The following is a 16,388-nucleotide window of genomic DNA, read 5'->3' as shown; positions in this document are numbered from 1 at the left end:
AGAAAAACTAAGTGGCGTTAAGAGGCATGATACAAAATCCTACCCCTTTCACCACATCATGGCTACATTAGGAAAGATGTATGCAAGGGGTGCATACATATGTAGGGGCTGTTTCCAAATGGTATATTTGAAAATAAGGAAATAAACAGTGTCACGTCTCAGGCAGGCAGCTGTAATGCCAGGACTGAGCACGTGTGACAAAGGCAAACTCCATTGGTATCAATGGACCTTCATGGACTGTACAGGGTTAGGGACAACCGTTTGAGCCTAACCCTGCACTGTATATCAATGGTGATATACACATTTAGCACTATTGGCCCCAACCTTGTCACATGGTGTGCTATACCTCAAATACAGCACACACTTGTTGGCTGTGGACTGTGCTAAGGGTCGCTAGACAAGGGAAACAACAATGGGTCCTGATCCACTCTGCACACATATGCCCCATAGCCAGGAATGATCAATAAAATGGGAGGATGTACCACCACATGAATGTATGGGTAGAAGGTAGGCAGAGTCTGTAGCACTTCCTATGTACATTCTAACACACATGTCACACAATTGTACAGTGTTGCAATATGCTTGCAGTTAATCCAGAAATACATGTGAAGGCTGATGTACGGTTGTATGGCCTAGGTAGGAAATGGTTTGCAAATATATACAATGGTTTATATGTGTCAGCAAGGTAACCCAATATAGTCTGTATGATGCCATCACACACCACATGTGAAAACACACCTCTCATTGACACACACATGCCTGATCAAGAGAAAGTGACCCACTGAGACCAATACCCAAAAATGTCTAGGTCTCTCACATGCCAATCCGGTTTGGGATGTACATGTAAGTCTAGCAATGTCTAAACATGTTATAGACCCACCCAAAATTGTATGGGTGAAGAAGAAGACTGATATGTTGAATGTGGCAACTCAAAAATTCATAGCTGAGACGATTTCACACACTAACAAGAGACACTCATGGTGACAGTGACATGGGCTGTGGAATGCAAATGTGAGTGCATGCTCATGTTCACCAAAGAATGTGGAAGAACAGCTGAGAGACTCCCTCAGACACTTGGAGATACAACATGGAGAGGTCACTTGGACACTACACAAGTGTTGTGGCTGGTGTACTGTCATGTGCATGTGGAAGTCATGTAATCTCGCAAAGTCTGTAAATTGGAGGGAAACTGTCATTTAGATAGTAGTAGAAGATGTGCACATCTTCAAATTACACATGTCACACATAGCATCATGTCAATGGTTGACCAGACAATGTTGAAGTAGAAAATGTGAACAAAGTGTAAGCAGCCTGAAGAATACCATCAATGTAGGTCCAAATCAATTCCAAACAAGATATGGTGATAATGTTGGAGAAGGTAAAAACATAGACCAATACTAACTACACCCCACAAATGTTCACAGTGGATGTCTAGGTCAGTAATAACCCATTCATGTTTGGAACAACAACAATGTAGTTGCCCATCGCATGCTATTCTGACAGAAGGCAGTGATAGAAGACAGCATTTATCCCCTGGGTAGGAAAATTTAAAATGTTACACTAGAGATACATGCCCTAACCAAGCTGCATATGGAATATATTAACAATGTATACCCATTTGTGTCAGACCATGCCAAATGATGAGACAGGTCCTACATGTACAAACACCCAGTCCCCTGTACATGATAGGGCAAGCCGAACATCAAGTACCCCAAAGGAAATTGAAAATCCCAGGCCATGGGATCACATTTGTGCAGGTGTCTGTCTGCAGGGGACTGCACATTGCTTTGCTGAATAGCTATCATGATGAGGGTAGATCCACACCCCACACATCTTAACTCCCATGCTGAGGCTACTTTGATTCTTGACACAGTCAGGTGCCTGAGGCATGTGCACAGTGGACTGAACTGAGTGGAGGGCCGTCAACCTGTGTTAAAACATGCAACCATGGGTCTGTGTGGGCACACAAAGTCCCACAGTAGCAATGCTGACTAGCGTGCCATCATTCCCTGACTGCAACCGTGCTACACAGTTTTATGCCATTATATGTAACTGTTATAACAAACATGTTGTGGTTGATTGCATGTACCTAGTCTGTGCCTTGCACACACATGGCTGATTTCTTAGCACAGATGTGCCACTTCAATGGTACAGGCCTAATATTGTTTATTGGAATATACGCAAAAGTCTACTTTTCACTCATGAAAATGTATTTCTATCACATGATCATACATAGACTTAAATGACCTTCAGTTGTTTTCCCACATACGTAAACACAGGTGGCACTGTAATGACTACACAACCATCAAACAATGTTCAACATATGTCCATGCAGGAAGATAGATTTTTGTGGTTTCATATCCGAATTAACACACTGCTTTGGCATTCTTTACACATATTACACTACTCATGTCTTTCCACACACTTCACATACCAACCTTCATTGACAGATGTGAGTACACCATCTCCTGCATCATAGATGCATGAGGAAATATATTTTATATGTGTAGTATAGCATCATGAACCCTGAACCACACAACACACCACACTGTGGACACACAAGCACTCACATAGAGATGAGTTATGTGAAATCAACAAACTGTAGTCCACTGCATCCTCTGAGTATGATTTGTCCATGGTGTCACATGCATGAATATGTATTAGACATAGCCCATCATATTTAATGTGTTGTTGTCAAAAGTACATTTGGAAATCAGACATGACAATTTGGTAGACCCACAAATATGTGTTACATCACATATATACATTCCCAGTACACATGTGGTAACATGTATGTGGACAAAGTCTACCAACACATGCAGATATGCAAACAATATCAGTCATTGCATGCATCACACACATACATATATATGGTAACATATTCTGATGATACGGTTACAATGTGAATGCACATGCACAGAAATGTAGCCCTACCACACTGACTACTTAGATGCACAGCCCCTGTGACATGGTATGTGAATCTGGGGGCATTGCCAGCCTATCCAACAAAATCCAAGCAATCCCATTATGCATCAAGATTTTTGACGTTAACAGCAATACTCCATACTATGCTATTCCAAAAAATTACACCTGGCCTCTGGCATCAATCACAAGTTGACATGCCTTGTCAGCCTTCATGAGAAGAAATACCACACATTCCCACCTGGCATGAACGTCATGCATCAAAAAAAATGATGCACATCAGAAAATGTGATGCACATGCCCAGTAAGGGATGAAACAGGACTTCCTTGCTGCATACATGGTACAGTGATTTCACTTTTACTTTAAAGCCTTATTGTCTGTGATTACTGAGAGGGTGTGTAGAGCTGGTACTGGTTGAGTAGTGGTGGTTATTGAGAGTTTTGTGCTGTGTCCTGTTGCTATCCTGTGCCTTTTGTCATTTTCATTAGTCTTGTGTAGTGTTTTTGTCCTGTTGTTGTAATTGTATGATGGGGTGTTTGTCTTGGAATAGCGTAGTCTGTTGGGGTATTTGGGCTTAGGTTTGGTAGTTTCTTATTTTATTTGGGGGGCTATTTGATTTGCAGTGAGGGGAAATTGCAAAATGTCTGGGAAAAGGAGGGTACATAGGATGAGTGCAGATGAACTTGGAGGGTTCATCTGTCTGGTTAAACATTACCTCTCCATGATGTTGACTTTGGGTGTCCGGGTCATACAACGCTACCCAACAGAGGCACGGAAGCTGCTGTGGGGCAAGGTGCTCCACCACCTATGATGGATATTTTAAGTAGTGCTCAACTACCACCAGATCAATCACCATTGGGCAGACCTCATTGTATGAGAGCAAGATCTACTGGATCACATGGGGATTTTTATGGGTGGACCAGATGGTAAGTACCTAATTTGCATAGCAACATCCTCATTTGCATGCACATGACAGGGGGACATAAGGTTGACTGCAGCATGTTTTGTGAAGGGTCAGGACAGAAAGGTTTGGGCGGATTTAACAGTCCCTAGCGCCACCTTTGTGTGACCATAGCATCATCATTTTTTATGCTAAAGCGGCACTAAGGTGGCATTTTCCCCATTCCATATTTACAAAGTGGAACAATTCATGCATTGTCCCACTTTGTAAACACTTGCGCCACATTACACCTGTGCCAGGCATGACACATGCAAGGGGGGTGTTCCCTTGTTAGGGGGGCCAAAGAAATGTTGCAGGAAATCTATGAGATTTGCTTGTGCCTATTGTTTGGACACTTTTAGTGCCTGTTCAGAGCAGGCATTAAAAGGGGACACACCATAATTTATCATTGTTGTAGTGTAGCAGCGATTAGATTAAGCATTAGCAGAAGACATCTTGTATTTGTAACTATTGTGAACATTTCGCGGAATCCATTTTGTATTCATGGCAGCCATTTTCTCTGCCACATGCTGCCATGTGCTCACCATGTGCTCTGTCCTACCTTTCTGTTAACTACTCTTGAAATCTGCCTAATGACAAGTTATATTTAGCATCTCCCACTTTCGCACATGCTCAGTAAGGTCTGCAGCTGTTAGTCCTTGAAAACTGTTAGCTCCTCCTACCTGTCGACTGTGCATTTTCCACCTGACCTTACATGTATACAAGTCTTGCTTCTATAATTGTACCACCTCCTTTTAGCCCCTGCGTGGGTATAAAAGTACCATGCTCTCTCAGTTCAGTGTGCTACTTCAGAGATTACCTAAGGGTGCTGTTTGAACTGTAGTACCACCTCATGAGGTAATAAACTTTGTCTTTTATTTCAGTTCCTGTGCCAACTTCTTCCTACATGGTCTGAGGACTTTGTGCAGAGAAAGGGGAACCCCTTGCACTAGTAGGCCTTGCTGAGGCTTACTTCAACAAATTGATGCCCGAACAGGGACTCATCGGTGACTCGGATGCCCAACGGATTAGTCGTGACGAAGGATTGGGATCTCGCTGCGGACGATCAATGCCTGAGGAGACCCGAGTCTTGGCAACCACAGCGTTTTTCATTTCTTTGTGATTTGACCATCCAGGTGGCGCCGGTCCTCGACTGAGATCCTTTTTGTTCATTCGTCATGCAGTGACCTTTGGTCGATTTTAGAACTTGGCAGTTGGAACCTGGACACCCTGTGATTGGTAAGAGCCATTTTACGGCACTTGCTGTGGGTTTTGATGCCTTTATTTGGTAATGTAGTGTAGCACTACTTACTGTGGCTCTCTTGTTTTGGGTGACTAGTCAATTTGAGTCTTTTGAATTGATATATAAATTGCAATTTATATAAGCAGGTAATGAGGAGAATTTTCTCCAATTTAATTTTGATTTGAACGGCAAAGTGCTACTTTGATTATAATATTGCATATTTTGCACTATTTTTGGCATGCCTGTTTTTAGCGCACTTCGTAGGATGTGTTGCTGTTGTAATGATACCAATATGAGACTGGTAGAATCGCAACCGGCACCCCCAGAGGGGATACCAAATAGAGATATGTATGTTAAACATGGTCTTTCTTCTATAATGTACAGCACATTATGGAATAAATACACTTGTGCGGATCCTGAGTTACGTTGGCCTATGCATGGGTCATTTGATTTGCGAAAGATTGAGTGTGTGGAACAATGTATGTGTAAGCGAAAGTCTAGGCAAGATATGTTTGACTGTGTACGAATGTGGGAGAAAGAAGTGCGTGGACGAGTGAAGCGTGAGCAAGCCTTGCTTGAGAAAGAGCAGCGGAAGAATGTATATGTGAAAGCATTGGAAATGAGAAAGAAAGAAATAAATGACTTAAAGGAGCTAGAAGAGAAAGAATGAAAATTACAGGTAACTGGCCAATACACCGTTAGGCAACCTCTCTATCCTATCCTTAATAAACCACATGATGATTCATTGTTACTAGATCGCCCTCCACCTCCGTATGTCGTCCCTTCTGTCCCTCATGAGTTAGCTAAGGTCTCCAGTTCGGAGCAACAGAAGATGCGAGACAGTCGCTCTATGTTGCCTGCTGACCGTGCATCTGAGCTTAGATCTATTGCTTGTAAAACAATTCGTAGCGTTGTCTCTGCTTCTGAACTTTTAGACAGCATGAAAGGGTGGACGGAAAAGGAGCAGCTATATTTTACTGAGGCATTTGGCTCAGAAGTTATTGAACTATATCGGAAATATTCTGATGAGTTAGAGCCCGATGATGAAGCAGCTGATCATAAGCAAATGCGTGATGGTCTTTTTGTTTTCTCCCAGGTGGCTGATGCAATCAGGCGTTTAATGAAATTATGTGTTACGGCAGTCCGTTTGCAAGAGGAGAAAAGGACTGTGGACGTAGTTGCACGGACATCTCAGACCGATGGGGTGCAAGCTTCCATCTTCGGAACAGATAAGACTATGATAGTTCATGCGAAACCAAAGCGGGAGGCCGCGCCTTTGTATGTTCCTCCTAAAGGATTGGGTACAAGTGATGATAAAACTTCTGTTGATGCTAAGGGTTATTTTATTTATAATTGGGTGTATACTCCTTGGAATAGGGCAGATGTAATGGCACTTAAAACAGCATTACCTGACCCTCAGAAAAATCCAGCCGCCTTTTATGAGGAAGTTGAGGGAGCAACTAGTTCTTGTACTATGACTTTGGCTGACATTGATTTATTTTTTGGATTGATATTACCGCCAGATATGTGGAGAACTGTTCGTAAAATTGATGATCGTGCAGTTTTTGGGGCGTCATGGAAAGAATTAGAACAGATGGACGGGGATAGGGAACCTGCAAAAAAGCCATATCAGTTGATTCTAGATCTTCCTGCAGCCATATTAGTTAAGTTAAAAACGATTATTCCCCCTAAAAAGATAGATTGGACTGTTTTAGCGTCTTGTAAGCAAAAGGGAGATGAATCGGTCTCTGATTTCTTTACACGCTTTGAAGAAGCATTTCATGATTTTAGTGGTCAGTTATTGTCAGATGATACGGGCAGACATTTGTTTGTCGATAAATATGTTGCAAATCTGTTACCAGGAATAGCTAGTCGTCTAAAAGCTAGTGAAAGTTCATGGACTACCTCTACTCCGGTTTCTCTTTTGACTATGGCTCAGTATTATGAACGTCAGGAATTAGAAGCAAAAGGCAGCAAGGACAAAAAAATTTAAGAATTAAAGACAAAGGTTATGTTGGCTCAAGCTTATGGTCCGCGTTTTAGAGGTAGTGAGAGAGGTGGACGTGGATCTTATGGTTCTTCTTACACTCGTTCGAATTTGTCTGCTGATCAGTGTGCGTATTGTAAGAAATTTGGGCATTGGGCTACCGATTGTCCAGTACTACGTGTTCAGCAGTGTTCACGTGGTCGGGGACAAATGAGAAATCGCTCAGGATATTCAGGACCTAGAAGAAGCACGAATGATCATGCTAGGGTTGATGCTAATGTACGAGGGCAGGATGGGTTTAACACTTTTGATAGACGGAACCAATACCAGATGTCTAACTATGTGCAGCCTGATTTCCAAGACTCTGCTTATGCATAGGATTGCCTAGGATGGGGTAAGGAATCATTGAAGTTCCAGTAGATCAGAGAGGTCCCTATGTTACAGCACATGTTTTAGGTTCTACTGATCAGTTTCTGGTTGATACAGGAGCTACTCGTAGCGCCTTGTCTAAACAATTGATTCCAAGGGCTCCCCTGTCTGGCTTAACCATTACATCGATAGGTTTCGATGGAACACCTTCCCCTAGCCCATTGTCACAACCACTTGCATTCCATGTTGTTAAATTTACTGCTCCATATCCATTTTTGCTTTCTCCAAATACACCAGACAATATTGTGGGTCTTGATATGCTCAAGTATTTCAGGGCTACAATACGATGCTCTCCTGAAGGGGTGCGTGTTATTTTAAATGATAATCATCCTGTGATGGAAAGAGTTTGTCTTGTTAAAGAGGATATTGCATTAGCTTCACTCCCTAGTACTTTGTGGGCTACTTCAGATACTGATGTGGGACAAATGATTATTCCACCGGTTCATATTAGTGTCAAGGAGGGAGCTGTATTGCCACGTTTGCCTCAATACAAAATTTCACAGGAGGGCGAAGAAGCACTCACGCAAATTGTGCATGATCTTATTGCAGTTGGAGTTGTTGAGGAAGTTCTGTATAATGTTTGTAACAGTCCGATTCTTCCTATTCTGAAAAAGGATACTGATACTAGGATTTACCGATTCATTATTGATTTACGAGAAGTCAATAAGATTGTGATACCACAATATCCTGTGGTATCTGACATCACGACACTCCTCACTTTGGTTCCCCCAACAGCAAATACGTTCTCTGTGATAGACTTGAAGAATGCTTTCTTTTCGATCCCTATTCATCCTGACAGCCGATATTTGTTTGGTTTTACTTTGAATGAACGATCCTATAGATTTTGCAGAGTTCCTCCAGGCTATACGGAGAGTCCAAGTATTTATAGTCAAGCGTTAAAACGACAATTTGATTCTTTTGTTTTGCCTGAAGGTGTGGCTCTCATACAATATGTCGATGATATTTTGTTGGCGGCTGATACCCCTGAGCAATGTGAAAAGTGCAATTTGTCTTTACTTTCTTTTCTTGCTTTACACCATCATAAAGTGTCACAAAAGAAATTGCAATATTGTAGAACAAAGGTAACCTATTTAGGTCACCTTTTGTCTAAGGAGGGCCGTGCACTTACATCAGATTGTATTCAAACAATTTTAGACACACCAGTACCCTCTACTCAGAAAGATGTTCGGGCATTCCTTGGTCTTACTTCTTTTTGTAGGCAATGGATATTAGGGTTTTCATACATTGTCAAACCTTTGCTAGCACTTTTGACTAAAGATACTCCAATGCCCCTCCCATGGACAGATGAATGTGAGACTGCTTTCAGGCAGCTGGGACAAGCCCTTTGTTCCGCACCAGTGTTAGGTACTCCAGATTACATGAAGCCTTTTGCACTTTACGTACATGAGAAAGATGGATGTGCATTGTCAGTTTTAGTACAGACACATGGCGATAAGCAGCGCCCCTGTGCATATTTTTCAGCAGTATTTGATCCTGTCGTTCGAGCGTTGCCTGGGTGTTTTCGTTCAGTTGCTGCAACAGCTGTGTCAATACATCAGAGTGAAGGGATAGTTTTGTCACATAAGCTGTTGGTGTTAGGACCCCATGCGGTTGATGCTCTTTTAAATCAAACAAAGACACAACATTTAACTAGCGCCCGTATAACAGGATATGAGTTGACATTGTTGGCTCCTCACATTACACTGAAGAGATGTGCAACATTAAATCCAGCCACTTTGTTGCCATATCCGGTGACTCAGCCTCAGTCACAAGAAACACATGATTGTATATTCCTTACCGAAGAACAGACAATATTGATTTACAAGATACGCCCCTTTTAGATGAAGACGGGGAATTGTAGGTTTATGGGTCTTGTTTGAAGTTGCCAGATGGTACGACCTCAGCTGCATATGCAATCACCACAATACACACGGTAGTGGAGACAGCTCGTCTACCACAGAAGTCAGCTCAAGCAGCTGAACTCATAGCCTTGACCTGAGCATGTGAGCTTAGTACTGACTCAAGTGTGAACATTTATAGAGACAGCCACTATGCTTTTGGAGTGGCTCATGATTTTGGTTTGCTTTGGAAGGAGAGAGGCTTTCTCACATCCCACGGGATGCAGATAATGCACGGAGAATTAGTGCATAACCTCTTGACTGCATTGACATATCCAAAGAAACTAGTTATTGTGAAATGTAGTGCACATAAGAAAGTGACCGATAAGATAGGGCAAGGTAATGCTCTTGCGGACCGCATAGCATGTGAGACTGCGATGCAGCGAAGTACTACTTCTATGTATGTAGTGAAGTCACAAGCTGAACGTTGGCATAATGCTAGACAAGACGTATTAGATATACAGAAATCTGCTTCTGTGAAAGAACGTGAGCAATGGTCTGAAGATGGAAAATTGGATGATGAGGGCTGTTGGCGGAATAAGCAGATGGATAAATGGAAATTGCCTATAGCTTTTGAACAACCTATGGTTCAGATGGCACATGGGCTGGCACATATTGGAGCTTCAACAATAACGAAGTTGCTTGCGCAAGTTTGGGAGCATCCAGAAATTTCCAGTACAGCTAAGAGAGTAGTACAGTCTTGTTTGATCTGTTTACAATACAATCCTGGAAAAGGGACACGTACTCCTGCGGGAGGGTTTGCTACACCAACTGCACCTTTTGAAGATCTACAAATGGATTATATTCAGCTTGAACGCTGCAACAATTTAAAGTATGTCTTAGTGGTGGTATGTGTCTTCAGTAAATGGATAGAGGCGTATCCCACAAAGGATAATACTGCCATTACCACAGCGAAGGTGCTTTTGAAAGACTTTTTCCCTAGGTTTGGTGTTTGCAGACTTTTATGGAGTGATAACGGACCTCAATATGTTGGGGAAGTTATTAAGTATGTCCTGAAAGGATTAGGGATCAAACAGAAGTTCCATGCGGTTTTCCACCCACAATCAGCAGGGTTGGTGGAAAGGTATAATGCTACTTTGAAGCTGAAGTTAGTGAAGATACAGGCTTCCACATCCTTAACTTGGCTGGATGCATTACCGTTGGCATTATTGTCTATTAGGTCAGTGCCACACTCCACACTCTCGACTCGGCCTTAGCCCATACGAAATAGTATTTGCGAGGCCAATGAATATTTGGGGAGTTCCTAAGCCAAAATCCGTATATGATGTACCTTGTGTCCTGATGAATGATTATTTGGCACAGTTAACCGACAATTTGGTTTCTATTCATCAACAGGTTCGAGAAGCACTTACTGACAGATCTACAGGTGAAGGCCATGAACTCCGACCTGGTGAACAGATGATGATTAAGTCTTTTGAAAGATCAAGCAGCTTGGAACCAAGGTGGCGAGGCCCAGAACAGGTGCTCCTTGCGACAAGGACAGCAGTTCGAGTGACGAACCGAAAGAATTGGGTCCATAGTACTCACTGCAAGAGAGTGCTACCTACCTTGGTGGAACCTGCTGTGCTGACCGATCATCGAGAGATTTTGACTACAGAGAAAGGCCGTTGTATATCACCTGACTAATCTGCAGAGGTCTTCCCGGACCATACGACTTCTGGAGTGTTGCAATATAATTTGAGACCGAGGAAAGAATCTGAAAATGTTTTGAAAAAACTGGTTGAGCTACCGCCCTGGGTTAGTGAAAAGGAGAGCCAATGTGGCAAGGGGGGGGATCAGCCATGCATTAGAGTAGTGACACCCGTCTTGGCCCGTGATGAAGAATTCAGCGGCTGCCCAGGGATAAGAGCTCCAACGATTGTTTTTAATCCATTTCTGAAAGGGTCGATTATCACTGTTGCTAAAATGAATAACAAACTGATCATTAGTTCTATGGGGTTTGTTGTTGTTTTTGTGGTTACAGCAGCAATCACCTGGTTTGTTGAAAAGAATGCTCCTGCTCGTGAGTTTTTTGTTGCCACTACTCCTGTACCAGAGGATCACTATTACTTTACACTTCCCTATCAGGAGCAGAAGCACCGTCAATCGTACTTCAATAATACTTTCATTCAGATGTTGCATCATACTCATAATGCTACAAATACTACTAACTGTTGGGTATGTGGAATGATACCTGCGCATCAAAAGAAAGGAGGAACACCGTTCATTCCTCTTCCTTTTTCACACAATGGTTCTTGTCAAGCTTGGTACACGCTTTTGTTTGCATCTGGAAAATGTACAGAGGGCGGACTTCTTTTTCGCCTTAACAAAGTATGCTACCAAGACAAAGATGGGTATCCCCAAGCCAAAGGAACTAAATGGGAATGGAATGAGTATCAACCGGACAATGTTTCAGTTTATGTATAAGTAGCATTGGGCGAATTCCAGTAGGGATAAGCGATTGTACCTTGATTTTAACTATTGAGGGTGTAAATAATAGTAGTTTTACAGCTTCACATAATACACATTTTGTTTGTGGTAACTATGGATATTACCAACTACCTGTTGGGTGGTCAGGTGTGTGTTATGTATCTTTTCTATTACCCCCTGTGTTTTTGGCCCCTGCATCATATCACTGAGATTTAAAACTGTTCAATGACATCATTAACAATAGATATAAAAGGGAAATAAGTACAAATGAGGTAGACCAAACGGATACTAGCCTGCAACAATATGTTGATTTTAATTTAGGATTGTTCCCCTTTGTGGGTGCTGCGTTAAACAGTAGGAAAGTGAGACGATTGACTAGGGTTGTGGAAGCTGTTACCAATCAGGCAGCTCTGGCACTTGGGAATATTACTGAGGAGCTCCACATTGCGAGGATTGTAGCGCTCCAAAATCGTATGGTATTAGATGTGATATTAGCTGACCGAGGTGGTGCATGTTGCATCATCGGTAGTAGTTGCTGTGTTTTCATTCCCGATCACTCACCTTCAGTATATGATGCAATATCTAAATTGCATAAAATTGCTGCAGAAATCCACACAGAGACTGGTACTTGGACTTTTTCTGGATGGTTTTGGGCTCTTGTTTCCGCCTGCGGCTGGAAACTACTGACTATCCTGTGTGTAATGATTGCAATATTTTTCACATGCTGTATCTGTATTCAGTGTGGTCCAATGTTCTGCTCCATGTGTATTACTGCTTGTATGCCGACCAAAAGAAATATTACATGAATGAAAGCACAACATATGTTAGATAAAGAAATAGCTGAAATGATTAGCAAAAATATACAAGATGAATATTTAGATTATCCCAGAAAGACGAATGTCTTCAGCTAATGCTGAAAGGGTCGTCAGTTGTAGTTTAGCAGCGATTAGATTAAGCATTAGCAGAAGACATCTTGTATTTGTAACTATTGTGAAGATTTCGCGGAATCCATTTTGTATTCATGGCAGCCATTTTCTCTGCCACATGCTGCCATGTGCTCACCATGTGCTCTGTCCTACCTTTCTGTTAACTACTCTTGAAATCTGCCTAGTGACAAGTTATATTTAGCATCTCCCACTTTCGCACATGGTCAGTAAGGTCTGCAGCTGTTAGTCCTTGAAAACTGTTAGCTCCTCCTACAAGTCTTGCTTCTATAATTGTACCACCTCCTTTTAGCCCCTGCGTGGGTATAAAAGGACCATGCTCTCTCAGTTCAGTGTGCTACTTCAGATATTACCTAAGGGTGCTGTTTGAACTGTAGTACCACCTCATGAGGTTAATAAACTTTGTCTTTTATTTCAGTTCCTGTGCCAAATTCTTCCTACATGGTCTGAGGACTTTGTGCAGAGAAAGGTGAACCCCTTGCACTAGTAGGCCTTGCTGAGGCTTACTTCAATATCATGGGCCCCTATTTACTCAGAAGGAGTAGCGCCATATTTTTGGCACTACTCCTGCAGCGTATATCAATAGCGTTGAAAAAGAATGATGATATTGTCCTCTAGCCTGCACCATTGTGCGCCGCATTTTAAATATGAGGCACACATGGTGGTGGTAGAGGGCACTCGGGTGCAAGGAAAGTAGCACTGAACTAGGTGCAGTGCCACTTTTCTTAAATATGCCCATTTGTGTCTTAAGCAAACGGCATTTAAGTGAGCTTAGCTATGCACTGGTAGCAGACTACTTGGCATTCCTCTTTGTGTACATTGTGTATCACAAACACCCCATAAAGTGTCAAATATGAGACACACATGTGATTATTTTGTAACAGAGGCTTGTCCCCTATTACCGAGAGTACAGGCAGGTCTGCGTCTGCGCCTGCACCAGTACATAACTCAGTAGCCTGCGTAGGCATACTTGGACCACAGTGCAAGTATATCTGTGTTGAGGGGACTGTCTATCAGTAGATTGCCATCCCTTCCAAGACTTAAACAGTCTACAATGGTGACATTGGCTGCCCACATAGTAGTGCCAAGACATCCATTATGTTGTTTTATTAATGTGCAGGAAGGGACACCTACTTTCACATTAGCAAACATCCATGGCATTGTATCCCTACTGTCTGAGCCTTCAAATTGCACACATATATAAGAAGCGAGAAACAAGGAAGTATAAATGCAGTGCTTAACACTTTGATATGCTTACATCGCTTATAATAAGTAAGGTGTGTTCAACATCTGGGGCAGTGTCAAAAAACAATGGGTGTTACAATGGGATGGCCACTGCAATAACCATTGCATGCCCCTCTGATACAGAATACAGTGTCATGCTGCCCCATATGTACATGGAGGTGTAAAGCTACAAAGAGCTGCATAACAAATCCTTGTACATATGGTTCAGTGAAATGCACCACAGAAGCATCAGGGAAAGTGATGATTTGGTGGTGCCAGGGCCTCAATTATCTGGCCCTTTGTCTTACTGACAGAATTGTGATGTTTGGCATTTGTTCAGTCCTACCACAAAGTTGACTTGCTTACCCAGCTTAACAAGGTGCATGTGTAACCGTTGTCCATGTACATAAATGTTCCAAAATCACTAAGCTAAGTGTTTCTTTCATGTCTTTCAGGTGGGCCTCCACCCTTTACTGTTGGAGAAGTGTCCCAATTTGAAGACCCCCGATGCAGACAGTAAGTGTCACCTTGAGTGTCACTTGTGTCATTCCAGGGATTGACATTATTGTGGAATGTCTGGTGGACAGCATGTGTTGTCTGGGGATGCTGTGTACATTACATGTTTGTTCTCCAGCTGCCCAATGCTGCATTTGATGCCATGTTCTCCTCATGTTTTAGCTGCCACTGTGACCACAGCACAGAAACATGCTTTTGAAAAAAGGGCAGAATGTTTCTGCCACATAATAGAGGTACAAGCCGGGTACCTGAAGATGGCTAGGAAGTTTCACTGTGAGAAATCTTCAGGGACATAGCTTGCATTTCAACATGGGGGACCTCTGCTACAGGCAGAAACTGTGCAGGCCACATCAGGCACAAACTCTGGGGTCAGGGGGCCTCCGCTGTTCTAACCCCTCTAAATCAGCACCTATCAGTACTCAGCCATCGCAACTGTCACCTGCAGCAGCCACATCATTCACATTCGAGGCAGACATGTGGAGGGAAATGGCAGCCATAATAGAAAGATTGGACCAACCTGAGAAGGACAATACCAGAAAATACAAGTTGTTGAAGTGTTGCAAGAAAAAGCTAATGAAGATATAAACATGTTGTTGCACAGCCTCCCAGTTCCTTCCCGTCTCCCGTTTTATATTCTTATAATATTTGTGGGTTTTAGGTGGTTAGAGATAGGTTAGTTATATAGCTTACATTAGTTGTAGGCTAGAGTAACTATAGTTGGGGAGTTGGGGGGTGGGTTTTAGCATTTTTGTCTAGGGTGTTTGGGTGGGGTTATGTATGGGTTTCTATGTTTATTAAAAAAATCTATTGCAAAATAAATAAATGTTTATATATGTCTCTTGAGAGGAGTGGGGGGCAATGTTTAGTGTGTGACATTAATGCCCTCATTACAACCTTGGCGGGCGGCAACCGCCGCCCGCCAAGTTGTAACCGCCAATGCGGCCGCACTCCTGCGGTGGCCATTTGGACATCCCCAAACCAAGTTTCTGCCCGCCGGCCCAGCGGAGATGACGGCCGCAACATGGAACCTAGCTCCAAATGAAGCCAGCGGTGTTGCGGCTGTGCGACGGGTAAAGTTGCACCCGTCGCACTTTTCACTGTCTGCTATGCAGGGGCTCAGCGAGTCCACTTTCCACCAGCCTTTTTGTGGTGGTTCCTACCACCATGAAAAGGCTGGCGGGAGGGCGACTCGTAATACCCTGGGCAGCGCTGCAAGCAGTGCTGCTCTGGGGGATTACAACCGCTGGGACCAATGTGGCGGGAAACAGCCTGGACCTATGTGGCAGGAAACTGCTGCGGTCGTAATCCCATGGGAAGCACCGCCAGCCTGTTGGCGGTGCTTCCGTCAAAACAGCCCTGATGGTCTTTGACCGCCAGGGTTGTAATGAGGGCCTAAATGTTTTAGATCAGTTTAGGTTAGGATACTAGCATTGGGGGTAAGTTAAGATAAGTTAGTATAGGTTAGTTTAGTGTGGGGTAGTGTTTAGGTTAGTTTTTAATGTTTAAAGAAATCCACTTAGGGTTAGACAGTTATGTCTCCATGTTGGTTGAGTGTCTGGCTGTTCTCATGTGTGCCCTGGGCACTTTAGAGGAATACCCTAGGTATGCTTTCTGTAGTGATTTACATGTATGACTATGCGTATCCCCAATGACCAAGGAGCTGTCAGATTGACTGAAATATGACTTGAGCTACTCAAAACATTTGTCATCCCCAGTTCCAGACATTCACATTGTCTATATATAGGGAATCTTCGACACGTAAGTATGGAACTTCAATTGTCTGCGCTGAGGTCTGTCAGAAATTATGTTGGAAAGTGTGGCACATATTGCATCAACTAATTTAGGGTATGTACC

This window comes from Pleurodeles waltl, chromosome 5 (assembly GCF_031143425.1).
Source record: "Pleurodeles waltl isolate 20211129_DDA chromosome 5, aPleWal1.hap1.20221129, whole genome shotgun sequence".
Lineage (NCBI taxonomy): Eukaryota > Metazoa > Chordata > Amphibia > Caudata > Salamandridae > Pleurodeles > Pleurodeles waltl.
Note: the sequence above shows the minus strand (reverse complement) of the source record.